Source organism: Schistocerca serialis, chromosome 3 (genome assembly GCF_023864345.2).
Source record: "Schistocerca serialis cubense isolate TAMUIC-IGC-003099 chromosome 3, iqSchSeri2.2, whole genome shotgun sequence".
NCBI classification, from domain to species: Eukaryota; Metazoa; Arthropoda; class Insecta; order Orthoptera; family Acrididae; genus Schistocerca; species Schistocerca serialis.
Genome location: NC_064640.1, coordinates 759,899,053 through 759,920,597, shown reverse-complemented (window position 1 = coordinate 759,920,597; position 21,545 = coordinate 759,899,053). Strand labels below are relative to the sequence as shown.

The 21,545-nt window shown below is 40.0% G+C and overlaps 1 long non-coding RNA gene across 1 annotated transcript in view; it reads left to right on the top strand.

Annotated features, from left to right (window-relative positions):
* Positions 1–4,914, top strand: part of LOC126470602 (uncharacterized) — an 81,541-nt gene extending 76,627 nt beyond the window's left edge. Inside the window, exon 5 of the long non-coding RNA XR_007586265.1 lies at positions 4,610–4,914. This is a non-coding gene — a long non-coding RNA (uncharacterized LOC126470602). The remainder of the gene's footprint in view (positions 1–4,609) is intronic.
* Positions 4,915–21,545: the final 16,631 nt, after the last annotated feature.

The following is a 21,545-nucleotide window of genomic DNA, read 5'->3' as shown; positions in this document are numbered from 1 at the left end:
ATCAGAGCCAGTCATACAATCCTATCATTTTCTCATGGTGTGGTCCTTCTGGAAGGAACTGTGCCTACTCTTGCCACACACGTCCTGAGACCATCTCAGCATGACTCATTATGAAATCATCACACTACAACTAATTGTCTCTGTGATGTATCATGATGGAACTCCCATGTCACTCATGTCAATGATTCTACTTTCCCAAAGTCTGAAAGATGGCAACCTGCTGAATTTGCACATCCTTTGGGTGAGACATATTGAGATTTCCACATGAGAAAGCTTCATAAATGTTACACACACCCAATAGCCATCAGATATTAATACCATTATTCATATGTAGGAATGAATTTTTTTCTGCATTGAAAGAATGCTTGTATAAGGATGAAATGATAATCAATGTATCCCGCAGACAAGTAAATATTGGAGGATCAGTTTGGTAATGTTCAGTCAAGATGTTCATGAGGTAACACTTTCAATTTTGGTTAGTATGTTGTAGTGATTATTATAACATAAGAAAAAGTTTAGCAAAATAGCTGGGAGATATTTTGTGTTTAATAGAGCAATTAAACATTCTACTTATGTGGTGAATTTGGAACCTTTTCTTGAAGTCTGACAATTGTAAAAGAACTGATAGACAACTGAAAAAAATAAAAAAGACTAATCTAGCTTTTGGTACTTCATGGTTAGTTCGTGAGGTAGGAAAAAGTCTTGGGTTGCTGAAGGTTGATAAGGAGGAGGCCACTTGGAGCCAAACTTGAGAGGGGTCCACCTGTTCTGAGCACGAGATGAATTCTTTTCATCCTCCCTCATGTAGGAACTAACAGCTTCAAAAGCTAGGTGTAGTTTTTGCTACTTCTAAATATGTATGTTGCCAGAACTTGGAATTCTGCCTCTTGCCGATAAATTCTGTCTTCGGGTAATTTTAGTTCCGTCAAGTGTACTTCCCATTGGATACAGTTAAATAAGAGAGTTGTGGTTAATTCTAAACACTTAGTCAGTTACATATTTGTATAATGTTTTAAATTGATGTAAACTGGTTTAATGTTACCACATGCAGAATATTTTGAAAATGGAAATTAGTGCTGTCGTTCTTGGAAACAGAATACATCTTAATGGCAGTTCATGCACCTATAAAATGTGTGAAACATGAGGGCTACAATTACTTTTATTATAATGTCTTGGTAAAGGATGCATCATAAAATCTTTGAGCATTCTGTCTTAGGTGAAGCCAGTCAATGTAATGAAACTTCCTGTTTAGTCTCATACATGAATCTGTTGCTGAAATTGATGACTTCAACATTAAAGTTTTAAATTCAACAATTAAATGTACATTCCTACATCAGAAGATTGTTAAATCTACATCGGTATTTCACAAGCCACTGTATGGTGCGTGGCTGAGAGAACCCTGTATCACTACCAGTCATTTCCTTTTTCATTCCACTTGCAGGTAAAGCAAGGGAAAAATGACTACTTATATGCCTCTGCATGAACCCTAATCTCTGTAATCTTACCTTCCATGTGTGAAATGTATATTAGTAGCAGTGGAATCATCCTGCAATTAGTCTCAAATGCTGGTTTTCTAAATTTTCTCAATAGTGCTCATCAACAAGAACATCAGCTTCTCTCCAGTGATTCCCATTTGAGCTCCTGAAGTATCTCTGTAATACTTAAGTGTTATTTGAACGTACTGGTAATGAATCTTGCTGCCCGCCCTCCCTCTTAATTGCTTGGATGTCTTCTTTTAATCTGACGTGGTGTGGATCCAAAACACTCTAATATTACTCAGCAAGTTGCATTAGTATCCTGTATCCAATCTCTTTTACAGATAAACTACACTTACGTAAAATTCTACCAATAAACTGAAGTAGACCATTTGCCTTCCCTACTTCAATCCTTACATGCTTGTTCCATTTCATATCAATTTTCAGTGTTACACACAGATTTTTAAATGATGATAATGTTTCAGGCAGGGCACTACTAGTACTGTCTCTTAACATTACTGGTTTGTTTTTCCTACTCATGTGCATTAACTTACATTTTTCTACATTTAGAGCAAGCTGTCATTCATCACACCAACTACAGATTTTGCTCAAGTTATCTTAAATCCTCCTACAGTCACTCACTGACGACACCTTCCCATGTGCCACAGCATTGTCAGCAAACAGCTGCAGTCTGCTGTTTACTCTGTCCACCAGATCACATATGTATATAGAAAATAAGAGCGTTCCTGTCACAGTTCCCTGGGGCACTCGTGACGATACCCTTGCGTCTGATGACAATGTTCTGGGTTCTTTTACTTAAGAAGTCTTTGAGCCACTTGCATTTCTGGGAACCCATTCTGTAAGCTTGTACCTTTGTTAACAGTTGGGAGTGTGACACCATGTCAAATGCTTTACAAAAATCTAGGAATATGGACTCTACCTGTTGCCCTTCATCCGTAGTTTGCAGGATATCATGAGAGAAGGGCAAGCTGAGTTTTGCATGTGCAATGCTTTATAAGATTTGAGATTGCTTTGTAGATTGTTGTTTAAGCCTGAAGGATAGGAAGTATCTCTCAAAAAAAATTAAGCACTGGCTCAAGAAAAACTTAGTGTGGAACACAGCTCACTTTTCTCACACACAGTATCCTTCAGAAAACTATTCCAGGTGGACAGGTGTATACCATCTTCTTCATTTCTCAATAAGCATTTTACATTACTGGACTGTCAATTGTTAATTTAAATACTCATAGTTAATATGTTCTCAGATATGCTATCAGTTCATACAGTTTTTGGCCAATGGAATCTAGGAAACTAGTACAGTGTACTGAACAGCTGACATTCAGCTGAAGCAAAAGTCAAATCAGTTGTGGCCCAAGTTAATGTAATAGAACTGCTAATCATCTAAATACACACAAAATATCATATTGTTTTATGGGAGCGTTATTTACAGGAAAGTATCATCATTGGATGATTCAAGGAAATGAAGAATCACATGTTTCTTTTACTTGGTATGCTGATTTACAGCTCTCTTTAAAAGCAGTATTGTTCCTGCAAAATGCTGTTGGTTAAACTTACGTGGTGGAAGTGTCAACTGTTGGGTAAATTCAAAGAATCAATGTTTAAGGAATGCTATGCAACAATTTTGCCACTCCAGTCATGTATGTTTCATAGGAATTGTGAAAGTAAGCTAAGAAATATTGATGTTTATATATAGAAGCACAACAACAGTAAATTTTTCCTCAGTACATTCGCAAATTGGTTACGAAGAGTGATGAAAGCTGAGAAAAGGTGCTGTCCATCATGTATTCTACAGTATCTTTGCAAAATAAATTATATAACAAAAATTTTAAATTCCTCTGATTATTGAGGGGTTGGTGTTTTAGAATTCCGGGTGGCACACATAAGGATCATATCACACATTGTGATACGTAAGTTTATAATAGAATAACTTGTTAGGTTTTTTGGGTTCCATATCTCATTCAGTAAAAACAGAATCCTTGTAGGAACACTTCCTCTGTCTGTCAAGACCCCATTTTCTGAGGAACAGTTTGAGATATCATGTTGAAATTTATATCAGCTGCTAAGTCTACGGTCCCTTAGCACTGTAAGTAACTGAAGCTTTTAAGTCAATGCAGGCATAAGATATGGCCATATATGTCACATATTGTGACAGTTGCAAACTCTACTCTATAGAGTAGTTATTTATAGACATATTGAGCATTGTAGTGTAGCAGTAAAGTGTCTGCCTAGAAAACAAGAGGTCGTGGGATCGAATCTCGGTTGAACTATGGATTTTTCTGTCTCCATTCTAACATTGCCTTCACCTCTCAACCAAAACAACCTGTGGTTCGGATTCCACATTAAACTAAAGGTCCTCTTTCACCAGTGGAATAACTGGGATAGACTAGGGACGTAAACGTTGCCAAAGTGGTCCACAATAGTTTGCACGGAATCATCATTGTGTGAGTCCTATTCTCACTTGTCCTTTTTTTCCCCACTAAGGGTACCAGTCAAATTATCTCTGTATATGTATGGTTTTGGCTTGGAGAAAGGATTGGCTTTTATGTAGTAATTGTGTGTGTAGCATGTCCTCTTCAAATACTATAGTTTCAGCACATCTAGAAAAAGTACTCATGTAGCTATAGAATTTTATGAGAGCATGAGGTAAACTAGATGTAACTCTTTTTTCATAATTATTAGTTTCTATTGGATAATAAGTAGTATTCTGAAGTTCCAGATTTTTTTTTTGAAGGGTTTCCCAGCTTTGATGAATAATAATTTCATATTAATTGTATAGAGCATGCTGTACCACTACCTTCATTATGTAGAACTACTGTTTTTAATTCTTGCTGACAACCTTGGACCCAGTTATCTTTCTTAACATTACTTCATCATACAGGAAGAGTGTTGTTGGATTGTTTCATTTCTCCAGATCATGTGTAAAACAGAAATATCTCTAACAAAATTATTGTTTACTTTTAATTTAACTTAGCCTTCATCAAAAGTGTTACCAATTTACTGTGAGATGGATGGAATTCAAAGCATTTTCTTAAAGAATACATTTTTTTCTACTCTGTTCTTTTGTATACTATGGGCAGTTGTACAATTGTATAGAAAGATTTGTCTTTTTACAGTGAAGCATCTGGAGTGAACTTACGTGAACATTGACATGAAAAAAATCTTGTTAATGGCAAGGAATGAATATTCAGTAAACTACGTCAGCTACAAAACTGCCACTTTGCTTCAGGCTTCACTTCAGGTCATCTGAGGTTACTGTAGCAATTCAAAGTGCTGTTGAGAGGCAATATGGTATTGTGAATATTTTGCTGTAATGTACTCAAGATGTAATGTTCCTTCAAGAAACTGAAATACTATTTTGTAACAAATGTAAAAAATTAGGTTGAAATACATAGTGATTCTAATTACAGAAGCTATTAAACAGTTTGTTTTATTTGAATAGTAGTTTCTGTGTTACACTGCAGCAAAGCAATAATATTTTAAGTTTTTGTATCTGGCAAATATTTACACTTGCTTATAAAAATATGAAGAGTCATGTGCAGTAGTATGTGACATTTGGTTTGCTGTTTATTATGTAATAAGAATGGAAGGCAGGCAGAGGTTTGGCTACATTTAGTTCTGTATAGTGTGTAAATTCATTATGTTATTTAAATCGTAATGTTCCAGTCAGTTTTTGACTCATTAACAGACAGAAAATTCATGCATAAAATTAAATCTTTGATAGTGAGTTGAACCCTACCACTAAAAATGCATTACAATTGAAGATGTAAGTTTTTATGTTGTAAATTGTACATCATTCACTCTTCACAAGACCTTACATGTATGTAGTGAGCGAGCTGGCCCAGTGGTAAGACAAAGGACTTTAGAGAGGCTGGCAGTAAAAATCACTTTCATTAAGAGAAATACCGAATTGGTTCTTTTGAAAATGATACAGTAGATTTCCTTCCGCAGCCCAAGCTTGTGTTCCATCTCTAGTGACCACAATCTCGATGAGATATTAAAAGCTGGTCTGTCTTCCTTCCTTCCTTCCTTCCTTCGTATTTGCAGGTCAAATCGACTCGTGTGAGCATAGTGCAGAACCAAACATGCGGACTTCTGGAAGTTCAAAACTTTTGTTTCTTGCTTCAACCAAGTATGCATTGTGTGGGTTTCACTTTATTGAATCTGTCAAATTAGGAGAACTTTAAGAATTCTGCTGATAAGATTCCTAGGAGAGTAGTAATGTAAATTAGAAGTATTTTGAATGCTGGTGTTTCCTCTGCAATTAAAGAGGTTGACCTCAGTCAGTTCATGAAAGCAAATAAAACTAAAATGATTACTGAGAGTGAGCGTGTGTGTGTGTGTGTGTGTGTGTGTGTGTGTGTGTGTGTGTGTGTGTGTGTGTGTGTGTGTCATTATTCCATCCTGGACTGCCCATTGTTCGATTTCACTGAAAGGAATGTGAAATTTTTGGAAGTAGCAAGAATATGCTGGTGAGTAGAACACCACGAGCACTGAATGTAAGGAAATAACTGATTTATAAAATACTTTATATGGTCATTGCAGAATCGTTACCAGTCCTCGCATGCATAGGAAATAACCTATATTTGCATCACATTCTGTTGGATATGACCATATGTCGATTGTCCACAATATCATTTAAAAATCTGATGTTCAATGACAAGATTAATATGTGAACAGTTTAATTTGTAGTTATTCTTGAAGATAGACAGGAACTGATTTATAAATATTTCATGCTGCAAAATTATTGTGCAATGAATAGTTCGTTAATTAAAGTTCACTGGGGTGTTTTAAATAACTTTAATTTGAAGAAACTTATGCATTCTTCAATAGTCAGTGCTTCAAACATAATACTGTGACCCAACATCATCAGTTATTTGTTGGATATATTTCCCTATTAGACACACAACTGCATACTTAATAATAATAATAATAATAATAATAATAATAATAATAGAGCAAAGGAGATGGCTCTATCCTAATCACATTGATCCATTCTGTAAGCTGCCTGAAATGATTTATGGAAACATTAAAAAAATCTTGGTAATTGGAGGAGACTTCAATGAATTTTCATAGAAATGAGCTCACGCTTTGGCTCTGTGTGAATGGAGTAAATTGGCCTGGTAATTAAGGCACTGGAATTACATTCAAGAGAAACAAGGTATAAGTTGTCACCTGCCCATTTAGATTCTCACTGTTTCCCTAAATCACTAAAGGCTAATGTCACAATGGGTCATTTGGAGAAAGCCAAAATCTCACTCCTACCTTAACTTATGTGATCTTGTGTTCGCTTCCTAATGAGCTGTTTCTTCCTTAGCACTTGAAATTGCATTTGGAATGGATGCTATAAGATTGTGGGCATACAGGGAAGGCAGGGAGTAGATAAACAATGAAGAGTAAAAATAAAAAAACCCTCAATCCCCTGTGCAATTGCTGATAGGAATGAAATATGTACATTATGAATTTGAGTGAAACTGTAGATTTAAATGAAAGAAAGCTCAAATATAGTTGTAATATACGAAGTAAAAAAAAAAAAAAAAATTGTGGTCTAAAATTGGCACGATAATAATATTGCCACCCAGTTCTCTCTGACCTTAGAACTGCTGGAGAAGGATGTATACGACAAAGAACCAAGTGTTAGCAGCTCTACAGTGATCTATACTTGTCAACATCTGCACACAAACATTATCCCTATGCACAACCAGCCCAAGAATTTGTCTGCAGTGACAGTAGTTCATTTCAGTATGCCCTTGGTATAAAAATTCTGAATTTGTTTTTCTTTTGTGAAGGAGAACAACTTGCACTATAAAGGTTATGCTTAGGATTCTACTTTTGATTTTACATAAATAAATGAATAAACCTATCTATGTTCCCCTAAAGAACAACACCACATAATGCTAACCTCTTTTCCAGATTCTCACTTTGCGTAGTCAGGTTGTATTGTATTCATGTACCTGTGCATGAGTAGAGTATGAAACCAAGAAAATGATTATGCAAGCCACCACCAGTCTAGGAGGTACTAGGATTATTTTATTGTTAATTCAATTTTTTTTCTTTACACTCAAATTTACAGCCAGTATTCCGGTACTACCTCTCATAGCCCATGTGCAAGATCCAACCATCTAAAACTAAAAGTGATTTATTCTAGTTAGAGATGCTGACATACAAAACTTTCCCATGCAGCATCACAGCAGTCATCGAAATAAGTGGGAGCCTAACCACATGCTTGCCACGGGGATGTGCCTAGAGCATTAGTTAAGAGGCATTGACCTGCTCTGGTCTCAGCTCCCAGCATAGCAAGATATTCTTATTCCACCCCCAACCCCCCCCTCCCCCATTCTGTCTGTCTCTGTACTCATCCCTACACCCCCCCCCCCCCCCCCACCCATTTCCGGACGCTGTTCTATTATTGATCCGCCACCATGACCCTTCTGATTGGCTGGTTGCTTGTTCACCAAACGCTAGACGCATCCAGCTGAATTGGAGAGCATAGGAAACTTTTTAACATGTTGACTGCCGCATGCTGCGTGATACATATTTCGCCACCAGGTCAGGCATATGGTATCAGACACTCAGTTCATCTGTCGCTGCTGGCAGTCACGTATCAGTCACTGTGTTAAACTGTCTGTTTTTCCTGTTGCTTTCCCTTGGATACCCAGGTATTCTAAAAATTCCACTGACACCGGTACATAAATGAACATCAAGAGTCTTTCCATCATGTAAAAGTAGATGACAACAAAGTTAAGAGTTAGCATAGTTTCAGTAGAAGCACAAACAAATATCATGGGAACAAAACAGTATATATGGAAAAAGCGAAAAAGGAAGGTCCGAGTTTAATGTTCCAGCAACGTACACAACAGACTCTTCCAAATTGGTTATTTCAAGGAGTTCCCAGCCAGAAGCCCTGCAGAGTTCATTCCACTGACCCTAAGCCATCACCATTTGCGACTTCAGTGGTGTCAAGTGAAAACTCATTGGAAAACAAGGTGGAGGTATGCTGCATTTTCTGATGAAAGCTGGTTCTGCCTCAGTGGTAGTGATGTCGTTGGTTAGGAGGAGGCCAGTTGAGTACCCGCACCCAGCCTGTCTGTGTGCAAGACACACTGGACCAACACCTGGAGTTAGGGTCTGCAGTAAGATTTCGTATAACAGGAGCAATTTCATGGTTACCCCACTCACCTTGACTGCAAATTTTTATGTCAATCTGGTGTTTTGACGTGTTGTGCTGCCATTCATGACCAGCATTCCAGGGGGTGTTTTCCAACATAACACTCACCCACATGCCGCTGTTGTAACACAGCATGTTCTACAGCGTGTTGACATATTGCCTTGGCCTGCTCAATCACCAGATCTGTCTCCGATCGAGCACATATCGGGCATTATCAGACAACTACAGCATCATCCACAAACAGCATTAAACACTTAATACCTGAATAAATTTCTAGATGAATGGCAAAATTCAGAAATCATGGCTGGCACTTTAGAGGTAACCGAAACACTCGGGTGAATACAGCACATGTCAGAAGTGTTGGTAGCTTCATGCAGGACCAGCGCGTAATGGCACTGGCACTCATAAACAGTTAACCTTCCAATTATTAACATAGGATTGGTACAATGTGAATTTGCAACACTCCGCATTAAGGGTTTAACCATACTGGTATAGACCAACCAAGTGCAACAGCCATGGAACTCTATCCCACAAACTCATAATTGGCACCTGTTCAACACAAATTCATGTAGATTTGCATGCTTGCATTCAACATTCTAGCTGTTACACCAGTTATTAATGTACCAGCATATCACATCTGCAATGAATTATCTCGGGCTTACATTAACCTGTGATCTTGCAATGTTAATCGTTTAAACGCGTTACCTTGACAAATGTATTTCTGAAATTTCAGTACATTGCATTAATTATTTTTTGGTGTTGTAATTTTTTTTTTCCGGCAGTGTATTTACAGCAAACATTTCTAACTCATAATGGAAAGATGCTTACTTAAATAAAATTAATATTGACAGAATCAGAGGAAACAGCCAACACAAAGCCATTAATGCAACATTGAGCACTAAGTGATGTAATATTATTTCATACAGCATGATAGATAGAACAAAGAATTCAAAGTAGAAAAAAAATGATGCAGATGATTAAAATACAACTGTTAGACACATTGATGTTCAGCCCTGAAAAGGTCATTCATTAAGTATGTTAAGATATGTTGAAAGACTGGCCTTTACACTGGAGAAAAATGAGTCGTAGGAATATGAGCAACAGCGTAATATAAATAAATAGCAATTTTCACAGTGATGTGATTGTATACCAGTTCCCACAAAATATACGCACATCAAAAAAAGTTTTGCATCACCTCGGTTCCGAGAGTTTCTCGTGTCCGTCGGTAGTCGTAATTTAATATGTTATTTATTGGTAATGTTGATTGTTGCCGACTTACGTGGTAGGCCTTAATGGAACTGGTATTTCATTTAATTTTGACTTACAATTAAATGCTTTTGTGAAGTTCTTTTTTTAACAATAATTTCCAGTATAAATTATTTGTTACGTTAATGAACGTTAGACTCGCTGAATCTTAAAACATGAGCATATAAGTTTAACACTGGAATAAGCTTTTCATATTAATTTCCTCGGGTAGTCAGCTCACTTTAAAGCAAAAAATCTTTAGTTATTAATTACAATTGTGGCCCACACACGCGCGAGAGTATTTTTTCTTACCTCCGTTAACCATTGCATTGTAGTCGGATTACTGGCTCTGGCTCTCGGCTGTTGTACTGAAAATAAGAATCTTAAAGCTACGTATTTTCTGCAACGTCGGGCGGCTGTGGAGAAAAATGTGTATTACGGGCGAGTTTTTCGCTTCCGCCAATTTTTTATGAGTTAATATCGCCACGCAATGGCGTCGTTGGTTGCATCGGCCGCTGCGATTGTTGAACTGTAAATTACTCGAATGCAGGTTAATTAAAGGAAGGCGGACATGAAATCGGGATCACCTCTTGCAAATTAAAAGTGAACAATGATATTAAATCAATATAGTATTTGCTTAATTAGTACAAATATGCTTACATTTGCCAGCACTCGCAAGATGTCCGTCTACACGCAACCAAGACAAGAGAAGTGAAGACGACTAAAAAAATTAACAAAAGAGCGCATCTTGTCGTCTCTTTAGATCATTTTGTTATATTTCTCTGCCCTCTAAACTTACACAGGGAAATTACTGTAATACGGATACATGAAAAAAAATGTATGTTATTCAATTTTTAAATGTCTGTTCTTTATAAATACTGTTTTTAAGTCTTTTCCTATTATTTCACTGGGGACGCTATATTGCCCCCCGAAATGTTTGTCATAAAAAAATGTTCGTGTTTTTTTGACATAAATATTTCCTATTTCATGTCCACAGTGTCCACACGCAGATTTTTCTTTCAGTCTACTTATGTCACATCGTATGTTTAGTCATTGTACTTAATAATGTTTGTTGAACACAAAGTAATACAGATGAAGTTATTAACATAACAATATAATATACAATTGGTTACGAATATAGTCAAGTACAAAAGAAAAGGACATAGAAAACAATTGGTTTGACAGTTAAGTTATGACATGTTACATTGGTACATTAATTTTGGCTGCTTCTTTTTGTGGTTGCAGCTTATGCAGTGTTTGATGGTATACAATTACGAGTTAGTCTGTAATTTTAGCAGTCGCAGGGGTGTCAACTGTTCGCTCCCCATTTGGCGTGGCCGTAGGGAAAACCTCGGCGGAGCGACAGACGAACCGCTTTGGTTACTTTTACTTAATTGTTTCTGGGAAGTCATTGGAGTACAGGATGTGCATACGTTACGAACAATTTTTCGTTGCACTATGCAGAAAAATGAGGTCATTATAACAATATATCGTCGTTATTGAATACGGTGTCGTCGATGATCTACGCCGCGACGTTTAGCTTGCGACGGCGCCGGCTGGTGTGTTCAGTGCTCCGCGTTCGCGACGGCTGCGGAGAGGTCAATGTCCGCTCGACGCCAGCGTGTCTCTCGCCGTCGTGGAACGCCAGAATCAGCTGATCGGCTGCACTGTTGGCGATGCGCTTCTGTCTCGGCCGGACGTGGCGGAGTGGGATGAGACACCCCCCCCCCCCCTTGTTAGCAGGAGTCAGCTCTGCTACGCATCTCCGACGTAGTACATGAAACACACGCAACCAACGTAATATTTCCCTCCCGCTGCAGATGGTTACGCTAGTGGGAAAGAAGCATTTATTAGTGCGGCAGTTGTTAAGTTTTCGCCAGTTTCCGAGTGTCAAGCCAGCATTGTCTTGCAGAATACATGACATGGATCTTCTCCCGTGAATGCAGTTTTGATGCAACACTGTTTCCATTACACGTCAGTTTTTGTCTTGATAAAATTATTTATGTTTTCGCCGCACTCGCAGGCACTGTTGAGTGTCCCAATACGAGCTTAGCACAAACATTCGCCGTTTCTGCGGTCGCTGTTTTGCAACAGTCCACGCATCGCATTCAAATCTCTCATTATTGTACTCACTGAAATTGCAGTCTGTCCCAAAAATATTGACTGTGGGTTCACTTCACATTAACAGTTCACATTTATAAGCAAATTCACAGTTTTTCGTGCGTAATATTGGCGTATGGCGTCTTCACCGCTGTTGAACGTTCAATACTAGCACTTCACTGTCCGTATCACAGTTTCACCTTCACAGTTTATCACACTGCTTAAAGTAACTGTTTCGATTAGTTCACAAACACTAATGTATTTCATTCAGTCTGAACTGGATTTTGGCTCGTGCTGTATTTTACCAGTCTCTCGCACTAATTACCTCGTTCCATTTTCTACTTTGCTCCGTACATATCTGCTTACAATATAGCCTGCACGACACTTATGTCGGTTCGGTTACATTTCTGCGGTATGCCTACAAGTTCCTTTTCTATTTTTATTGCCTCATTGTATCTCAGCATACAAAGTTTATGGCTGTCATCTGTGAATGTGCCCTCACAACTCTATCCTGCAGCCAACAACGGAGAGCGTATTGTGGCTGTTTTTAGTTTAACAGATGAGCGTTAGTGGGTTGACAGTTGTCTGTCACTTCTACTAATCTCACATTGTGGTTCTGGTTGTTGTTGTTGTTGTTGTTGTTGTTGTTGCTACTGTTGGGTTGGCCGCCCTGCCTCCCCGATGGCGTATTTTGATACTGTGTATGGCTCTGCTTTTGCGGTGGTCGGTTGTAACTTCCTGACATATTCTGTGATGGACCTGGGTTGTGGCGCTGTGTTTTGTTGCCACTGTGCTGTCGGTTCATTACAACCACGGTACTGGTTTCAGTTGTTCCGCCATTGCGGATTGCCGTTACCATTATATCCATTAGTCATGCCTCCATCATGTTGTGTCTTCCGATTTTAACGATTATAACCGTTGCTGTTATAACCATTGCCATTGTTTGTGCCTCGATTCTGTTGCCGGTGCTCTTGCCTATTCCCGTTACCATTTGGTACTAAGTTACTACCGTTACTGTTGCTGCCATTGTAATCGGCCTTTTGTTGATTACAGCTTCCATGGTTCCACTTGTTTTCGGTTTTCATGTCTTCGATCAATAAGTCAACAGAATCCACTATTTCCATTAATTGTTCTGTATCATATTCCTGCACATTGATGAAATATCTTTTAGTTTCACTGGGCAACTTCATTTTTATTAATCTGATTATGTCACGATCGGACATGACTCGTCCCAGTACCTGGCTTCGTTTATATACTTTTCAAAATATTTGCGTAACGTTCCCACCTTAGGATTGTACATTTCTGGACTGTACAACTCCTTGCGTAGTCTTTCTTGGACCATCGGACCAGAATTTTTGCAAGAATGCACCTTCAAACTGTTGCATCGTTAGACATTTTTCGGACTCGTTGGTGGCCCACAGTGCCCCGTCACCTTGAATAAAGGAGACCACGAACTGTATTCTTTGTCTTTCCGTCCATGTCCTGGGAAACACATTCCTGAAGCTCTTAATGAATACCATAGGGTGGACATTTCGTTTTTCGCTATTGAAGGGTTGGAATGTCTTGTGTTTTATCACATTGTCCTCCTTTTTGCACATCTGATTGCTACCTTCTGTGACATTCATTACTTCGTGATGTGCGCTGCACGGTATCGCATATTGTGCGTGCCCATAATTCGCATTAGGTTGCGGTATCCACATTCAGTTCTATTTTCAGGAGTTTTTGATGTGCGTATTTATTTTCACTTCAGCAGAGTCATTTGTACATATAACTTGATAACATGTTCTTAGTCCATTGTTCCAGAATCTCTTTTCTGATCCTGAAGGGTCATAGTTCTTAATTTCCATTTATAAGCAGTTAACACAGTAGACATGTAAATAACTGTATTAGACATTGTCACATTGAACACGCTGAAAGCTTCCCAGTGTTGGGGCCCAGAAAATTATCTATAGTAAGGTGTGTATAAAGTGTTTATGACTTAGGTCAAACTGAGTGATGTGGCGCAGTGGTTAGCACACTGGAATTCATTCGGGAGGACGACGGTTCAATTCCACGTCCGGCCATCCTGATTTAGGTTTTTTCATGATATCCCTAAATCGCTTCAGGCAAATGCAGGATGGTTCCTTTGACAGGGCACGGCCGACTTCCTTCCCTAATCCAATGAGACCACTGACCTCGCAATTTGGTCTCCTCCCCCCAAATCAACCCAACTTAGGTCAAAATGAGACTTGGGATATGGCCAGACTATGTACTATGAAATAGAAAACCAAATGCTGGTAGTGATCAAGAGTCAGGACTTTCTCTCCTGACACTTCCCTTGAATGGGCTACTGTGCATGACGTTATTTCCCAATATGCTGCCCATATTGGTGAAAACTGTATCTTTCATTGTCATGCTAAAGTTCTACATCTCATATGGATAAAATTCCTCCACACTTCCATGTTAAAGTTTTCCATGTACAGATTTTCTCTTTGATGAACTGGAAAGAGTAATGTGGTAGAGTGGCTGTTCTTGATCAACCCTTAAGTCCAAGAGCAGTTTTGCCAGTTGAAGGAAAAGTTTTTCTGCTCAATGTGAAACAAATATGGATACATCACAGTGACTGCTACAATCTTAGTCATCCTGCCCCCACTTTTTTATCTCTCTGTACCTCCAAAATACTTCGTTTGGATTGCCAACTGTCTCATGTTGAAGTAAGAGATTTCTTAGGGACATTGTATTTTGTCATATACTTGTGTGCCATTGAAAGGTAGGTATTTGTTATGTTGCCAAGTGTATTTCCACTGCCATGGCAAATGGTATAGTTCAGCATGTCATGAGATGAGGGTGTTGCAGTTGCTGCTGGCAGGACACACATTATTTGATACGTGGTTTGAACATCGGTGCCCAACACATAGGATACTCAACAATGAGGTAACTCAGGGGCTGAGCGTTTCACATGCCCCAGTATCGGGGGTGTACCATGAGTATCTTGATGCAGGGAAAACTTACAGCTGTCACCTCAATCAACAAACTTGTTCAATTCACCTTTTACAGTTGCCAGTTAAAGGCCGGAGTAAAAGGCAAGGAAAAAATGTTATTTTTCATCTCAGAAATGTATATATGTACTAACTGTTTACATCCAGTTTTTAACTTTCCTGAACTCAAGATGAGGAAGACTGCTCATAATCTTAAAGAAATGGTGAGGTTTCAGCGTCTCATATTTGATCTTAAGGTAACCTGTTTGCCCCACCTTAGGTACCTGAATCCATGGCCCCTAAGAGCACCGGGTATTTCAGAATACAGGGTGTCCATGATTAACGCTGTAAACTGCTCAGAATGACGTCAAATGTGAACGGCATATTGTTGACATTGGGGGGAAGCGTCACGGAACACAAAAAAAGCTAAAATTTAACCAGTAATGGTACTGTAAGTGCCTTAACGTAAATGGGGACGCCTACAAATGACAGGTGAATCGCAACACGATTGCTATGGTTTTAATTGCTCGTTACACAATCTGTACTGTTCAGTGTCCATGATTGCAGAATTTCGGCAGTCAACAGTTATGACACTTTTACTTAGGTAAGCCTATATACCACGGCCGGCAAGGCTGTACCACGCTGGATGGGAAATATCGCTGTTTAATTGTCCTGCGACCAAAAGCCGCATAAAAAGCAAAAGACATCCGTTCTTAATTGTTCTGGTGCCAGAAACGGTATGGAAAGAAAAATGACGTCGGTTTCTAATAGTTGTGAGACTGGCGCAAGACATGTTCAATATGCTGGCCACCATTCTGTGCCACAAGCTGAAATCGAGAAATAGCATGGTCCACAACAGATGGGAGAGACTGGTGGCTCACGTTCAGAATGCGTTACGCAATTCGTGCCTTAAATTTAGCTACTTTCGTAATTGGAACACTGAACACAACATTTTTCAAATATCCCCACAGCTAGAAGTCACATGGGTTAAGATCAGGTGATCTGGACGACCAGGCTATGCGGAAATGATAGCTAATAATTCTAGCATTTTTCGAAATACCTCTGTAGCAGAGGAGTGCCATCTTGCATAAAAATTATCCTGCCCATGTACCTTCCACGCTGTTGACGGGTTGGAATGACGTTGGTGCGCAAAATACTGACACAGCTTGTACCAGTTGCGGTACACGTAAGAGGACCCACAGGACTCATTTCCTCGCAAAAATTCGACCCTAACGGTAAACGATTGCGTCAACTCTCACTAGTCACCTTTGCAGAATGAAGTGGTACCGGTTAATGTGCATTCGGATTTTCCGTTCCCATATTTGCAATTATGCGTATTGACATGTCCTTGGAGACGGAAATGGAGTTTGTTTGTCCAAAGAACTTTCCTTGGCCACTCGTTGTCCATTTCCGCACAAGCAAGAAATTCCAGAGCGAACGTTTCCGTTGCTGGCAGGTCAGCAAGCAGCAGCTCGTGAGCATAGATGATTTTGTATGGACAGCAATGTAGGATGTTTCGTATGATTTTATGTACCGTGCTCGTAGACATGTCAACGTTCGGGCAATTCCCCTTGCACTGCCTGCATGTTTGCACACAACTGCTCGACTCCTGTAATGCTGTGGCTACATTTTCGACAGACGTTGGATCAACTGGTTTCCTCCCACTGCCACATTTCGCTTCAAAAGAACCTGCATTTTCGAATTTTGTAATCATTCTCTCCAGACCCTTATCAGACATCGTACCAATGCCTTTTTTCGTAGCCTTGAGTGCTTGAATGTCCAGAACTTCAGCGGAGCTACTGAAACACAGTCACCGTTCTTGTAAAAGAGCTTTACCAGCAGCGCGCGATCCTTCATGGAAACAGTAATGTTGGCCGTCTCGGACACAAACTGAGGAACAGCGGCGTGTCGCCCGTCTGTTCGTGTGCATTTTCTGACGCTTACAGAGTTATCTATTGGTAAAATTTTCGTTAATTTTTTCCGTGACGTTTCCTCCTGCTCAATAATATGCTGTTCAAATATGATGTCACTCTGAGCAGTGGTTCTCTTTCTATAGTGTTTTGAAATTGGAACTAAGTATAAACACCCTGTACAGTGGTGGCAGTTCGTTTGGAACACACTAAACCTATCTGCTCCAGTTTTACAGTGTCTTCGTTGAAATATTGGCTCATTTATGGGTGAACAGTGCATGGTTCAGGAAAACTGTCTTAATTAAAATCGTTGATGAGATACACCATGAGGGAAGTAGACTACCCACAAGGGCCTTTAGGACCATTCCTATTTCTAGCTTCCGTGCCGAGTCATGTGAGCAGGTGCTTAACATCGGGTGTCATCTCCTCATGGTGTTGCAAGTCTGTGTAACAGTATCCATGTCACAGACACGTGCGTACCACACTGTTGCTCGCCCACCAATGGAATGCCTTTTCCACAGTGTACTGCGAGTAGTGAGGTCTTGTGGGATCCCCACAAAGGACTCCCTTTTAGAGATGGATGTTTCTGGTTTTAAAGTATCGTGCCAATATTGGAGTAGATCTTCACTTTTTCTCCAAAAGTGACCCAGAATTATATTACATTTGCTAAATTTTAGAAAGAAAAACACTCCAGATGTAACTTTTAGAAAGGCATCACAGTTTCACTATACACTACTTGATAAGAAGAGTGAAGCATCCTGAAGACATTGTAAGGATATCTGTGTAACTTCGTACAGGTAAACAACATTTGACAGGTGTGTAAATGATTAGTATAACTGTTCTCTGTGACAGAATGGCCACCTTAATGCGTTGGCGGGGTTTGTGTTCAGTGTGGTTACTAAGCCTGGTATGGTGTATAAGGACGTGAACAGCGTTAGAAGTTGGGTGATCAGGGTGAAGGACGTGGAGATGTGGTGTACTCGTGTGAGACACTTTTAGGAGTACCTGACAGACTTTGAAAGGGGGCGTCATTGTGGGTCTCCATTTGACTGGCTGGTCGAATTGGGTGATATCCAGATTTGTGGAGCAATCAGACGTGACAGTGACCTGATGCTGGATTCCATGGGAGCCTGAGACCAGGCATACTCGTTGTTAAGGTTCTGTTCGACCATGTCTGATAACACCAAGGAAGAATCGCCATATTGGGCACAAAGCACATCGTAATCCCTTCACATCAGCACCTGTCATCCGAGAACCAGTAATGGTCTCCATGCACGATTCTGTGTCATGCTATACCATAGGTCAGAGACGAGGAGCAGCCGGACTAAAGAATTAATTTCCCATGTGTAGCCAGGCTGCCGTTAACACCACAACACAAACGGTAGCACTAGAAGTGGTGCCGTGAGCTAGCATAGGCTGCTGATGAATGGCGTCTCGTGTGGAGCTTATTGAAGTTAGTTGAACGGTCTCTTGCAGCCACACGGCGTTACTTTTAATCGAATGTGCCGCAGCAGCCCATGGTCAGTAGCGGATGTTCATTGGTGGGCTAGAGCTTTACTGTAGGCTGACAGTGAATGACAGGAAGTTAAAGTTACAATGATCGGAGTAGTATGATAGTGTATCTGATGAAATGCCATTAGCACTATTGTTGCAATATTAGGAAAAAGTACAGTTTTGTGAAATTTTAACACCTGGTAAAGCCAGAAAATTAAACTGACATTAGGCGTGAATCCAGGGTTTGATGTGTGTGTTACAGTAGGTGGCTCACAGTTTCCCTCCCTCCTCTCCCCCCCCCCCCCTTTCTCTCTCTCTCTCTCTCTCTCTCTCTCTCTCTCTCTCTCTCTCTCTCTCTCTCTCTCTCTCCCTCTCCCCTCCCTCTCCCTCCCTCTCACCCTCTGATTTGTCGGTAGTGGAGGTGGACAATAAACACAGACATCTAGAAAAGGCAACAAACTTTATTTACAGTATGTACACTTAATGACTGAGGTGTACGTAACTTCGTATAGCTGTAGGTTCTTCTGTTGTGCTGAATTATACGGAACGAGACTAAAGTTCTCGATATAAACAAAGAGCCCTGAATACTGATAAGACACTAATACACTGTAATTTTTAGCAGTTTCGTGCTACATCCATGTATTTTTCTTCGGCGATGTCTTCCATACTACTGTTGATATCAATCTGAAAGTTCACTGCATCTCTGCAGGTGAAACTCCAAGTGCAGCTGCTTAAAGAGACGCGCGGATCATTAAGAGTCATGGGCAGTGAGGTCATGAGGACTTAGCGTCCTCTGGCGACGTGTGTGTGGCGTCCCCGTCTGAGACAGCGACCGATGGAAGAGCGAGCTCGCCCGTCGGTGCAGTGGCTGGTTTAAGAGCGCCTGCTGGGTACGGTCGGCAAAGATGCCGTCGATAATGCATTCCCTCCTTGCCTCTCCCTCCTTAAAAAAAAATTGCACACTGCCAGCGCATAGTGTCGATGTGAGCGACAAGAAGAGGGAAGTCTGTGCTGTGGTGCAACAGCAAATGGCGCCAACCAACCCACATTTCGTCATTCGTCTTCGAAACACTGGGAAATATCTGCTGAGAGACCGGAGGTAGGACGTCCATTCAGTAGCACAGTTCGATTGAGAAGAGAACGGTGCCGTAGGGATGTGTTGAATTCCATTTTCCTTGCAAAGTTGTTGATATTCCGACGAAAAAAACTGCGGACCTTTGTCCGAACAATTGTTTGTGGCAAACGTAAGCAAAAGAAAGAAGCGACTGCTTTGATAGTGCTAGCACTAACAGTCGGACGCATTGGAGCAACAAAATGATATTTGCTGTATGCATCGATGATCATGAGCCATCTTGCGTTTCGGAAGGGACTAGCAGAAACAATATGAATGCACTGCCGAAGATCGTCAGGTCGAGGCCAATTGAAAAATTCTTGATGCGGCGCTGCCTAGTTATCCGCGCATCCACGGCAAGGGGAGGTCATATCTTCTATTTGTTTATCCAGCCCGAGCCATGTACACTGCTGGAGCACTAGCTGCTTAGCTCTAACAATTCCCCAATATGATCTATATAATAGTTTCAATACATGTTGTTGCAAAGATGTGGGAATCAGGATTATCGTTTGTTCATTGGGAAAATGCAATAAAATTAGTCCATTGTGAAGAAAAAGGCTGTCCGTTGTGCAGCGAACTATTGCATCTGATTTGGATTATGAGGCCAACCTATCCGAATGTTGTACTGAGCAATCTTAGTCATTGATCTTGTTCAGTAGCTTGTGTGACTAGCCGACAATAAATGAGTTAAGTCTGCAGTGCTTGCGAATTAGAATAATCAATTTGAAGACAAGAAACTTCTGGTGCGTCGAAATCCGTATAATTTCCCATAGGTAAGTGAGAGAGAGTGTCTACGTTTGCGTACTGTGCCGTAAGGCGATAAAGAATTTCCTATTAATAATTAGAAAGAAGTGGTGACGAACTATGCAGTTTCTGTACTAGACGATCAGGTACGCCCTTGGCCGGATGAAAAAAGAGCTATCAGCGGCTTATGATCTGTCACATGAAAAAATCTTCCATCACGCAGATATTAATGAAATTTTGTGACACTGTAAACTGTGGCTAAAGCTTTCTTTTCCAGCTGACTATAGTTGGGCATTGTTCAATGTAAACCAAGGCCGTGCAAGACACACAAATAGCGCAGCTACACTATCAAAACTTTCGCTCAGTCTTTTGTTCAGTCTTTAGCTCAGTCGTTCCGAAATAATCATGGAGGAAGAACTGCTTTAGTGACTACGATTACACTATGTGCTCTTAAATTGAAGAAGAAAGCAAAGTATGCACGTTGTTCACGATGGTCCCGGAATTGGTTATTGAGTAAAGGGACACTGACTGCTTGAAAATTAAACCAAAGAAAGTAATGAAAATTTGTAGAAAATATTTTATAGATAGATGAGGGTCTGCATAATTTTGGGTACCATTCCCAAAATTTGCAAAGTACTTCGTGGTAAGATCGAGGAATTATCTATATCTATTACATTGCTAATTGAAGGCGTAATGAGCTGAACTGGATAACTGGTTGTGGATAACCCATTGTCCCGTTGAGGAGATTTGCCTGATAATTATAAGGATAGCTCTGTTGAATTAAACTCTGTCCTCCGGAAGAACCAGCAAAATTAACAACGGCAAGGTCATTTATTAATGCTACCACATCAGCTTCAGAAATAAAATGATTAACAAGTTTACGCGCAAATATATTTTAGTTCCGTTTAAGATCACGTTATTTATGCGGTATATATTTACCGTAAGCATCAAATTCATCGTCGGAACTAACAGCTTTCAATTTATCTCCAGCTAGTCTAAGTACTTCTGTAGCTATTTCATTGTTTTTAAAATGGTTTCTCTCCCTTTTGGTTGACTATTGGTCACTGAATGGTGGTGTGCCAATGTTTTTATTGCAGTTTCAGCTCTTCTTTCTCGTGGTGTCAGAAAAGATGGGAATAAAACCACTATATGCAATTCCTCTCCGGTTTCCAATTATTGCTCATCTTTCTCCAAAATAAAATAAAACAAACCTGTTTATTTTTATCTGTGACACAAAACAAAAACTAAACGAAACATCTCCACTGAAGAGCCAAAGAAACTGGTACACTTGCCTGATATCGTGTAGCGTCCCTGCGTGTACAC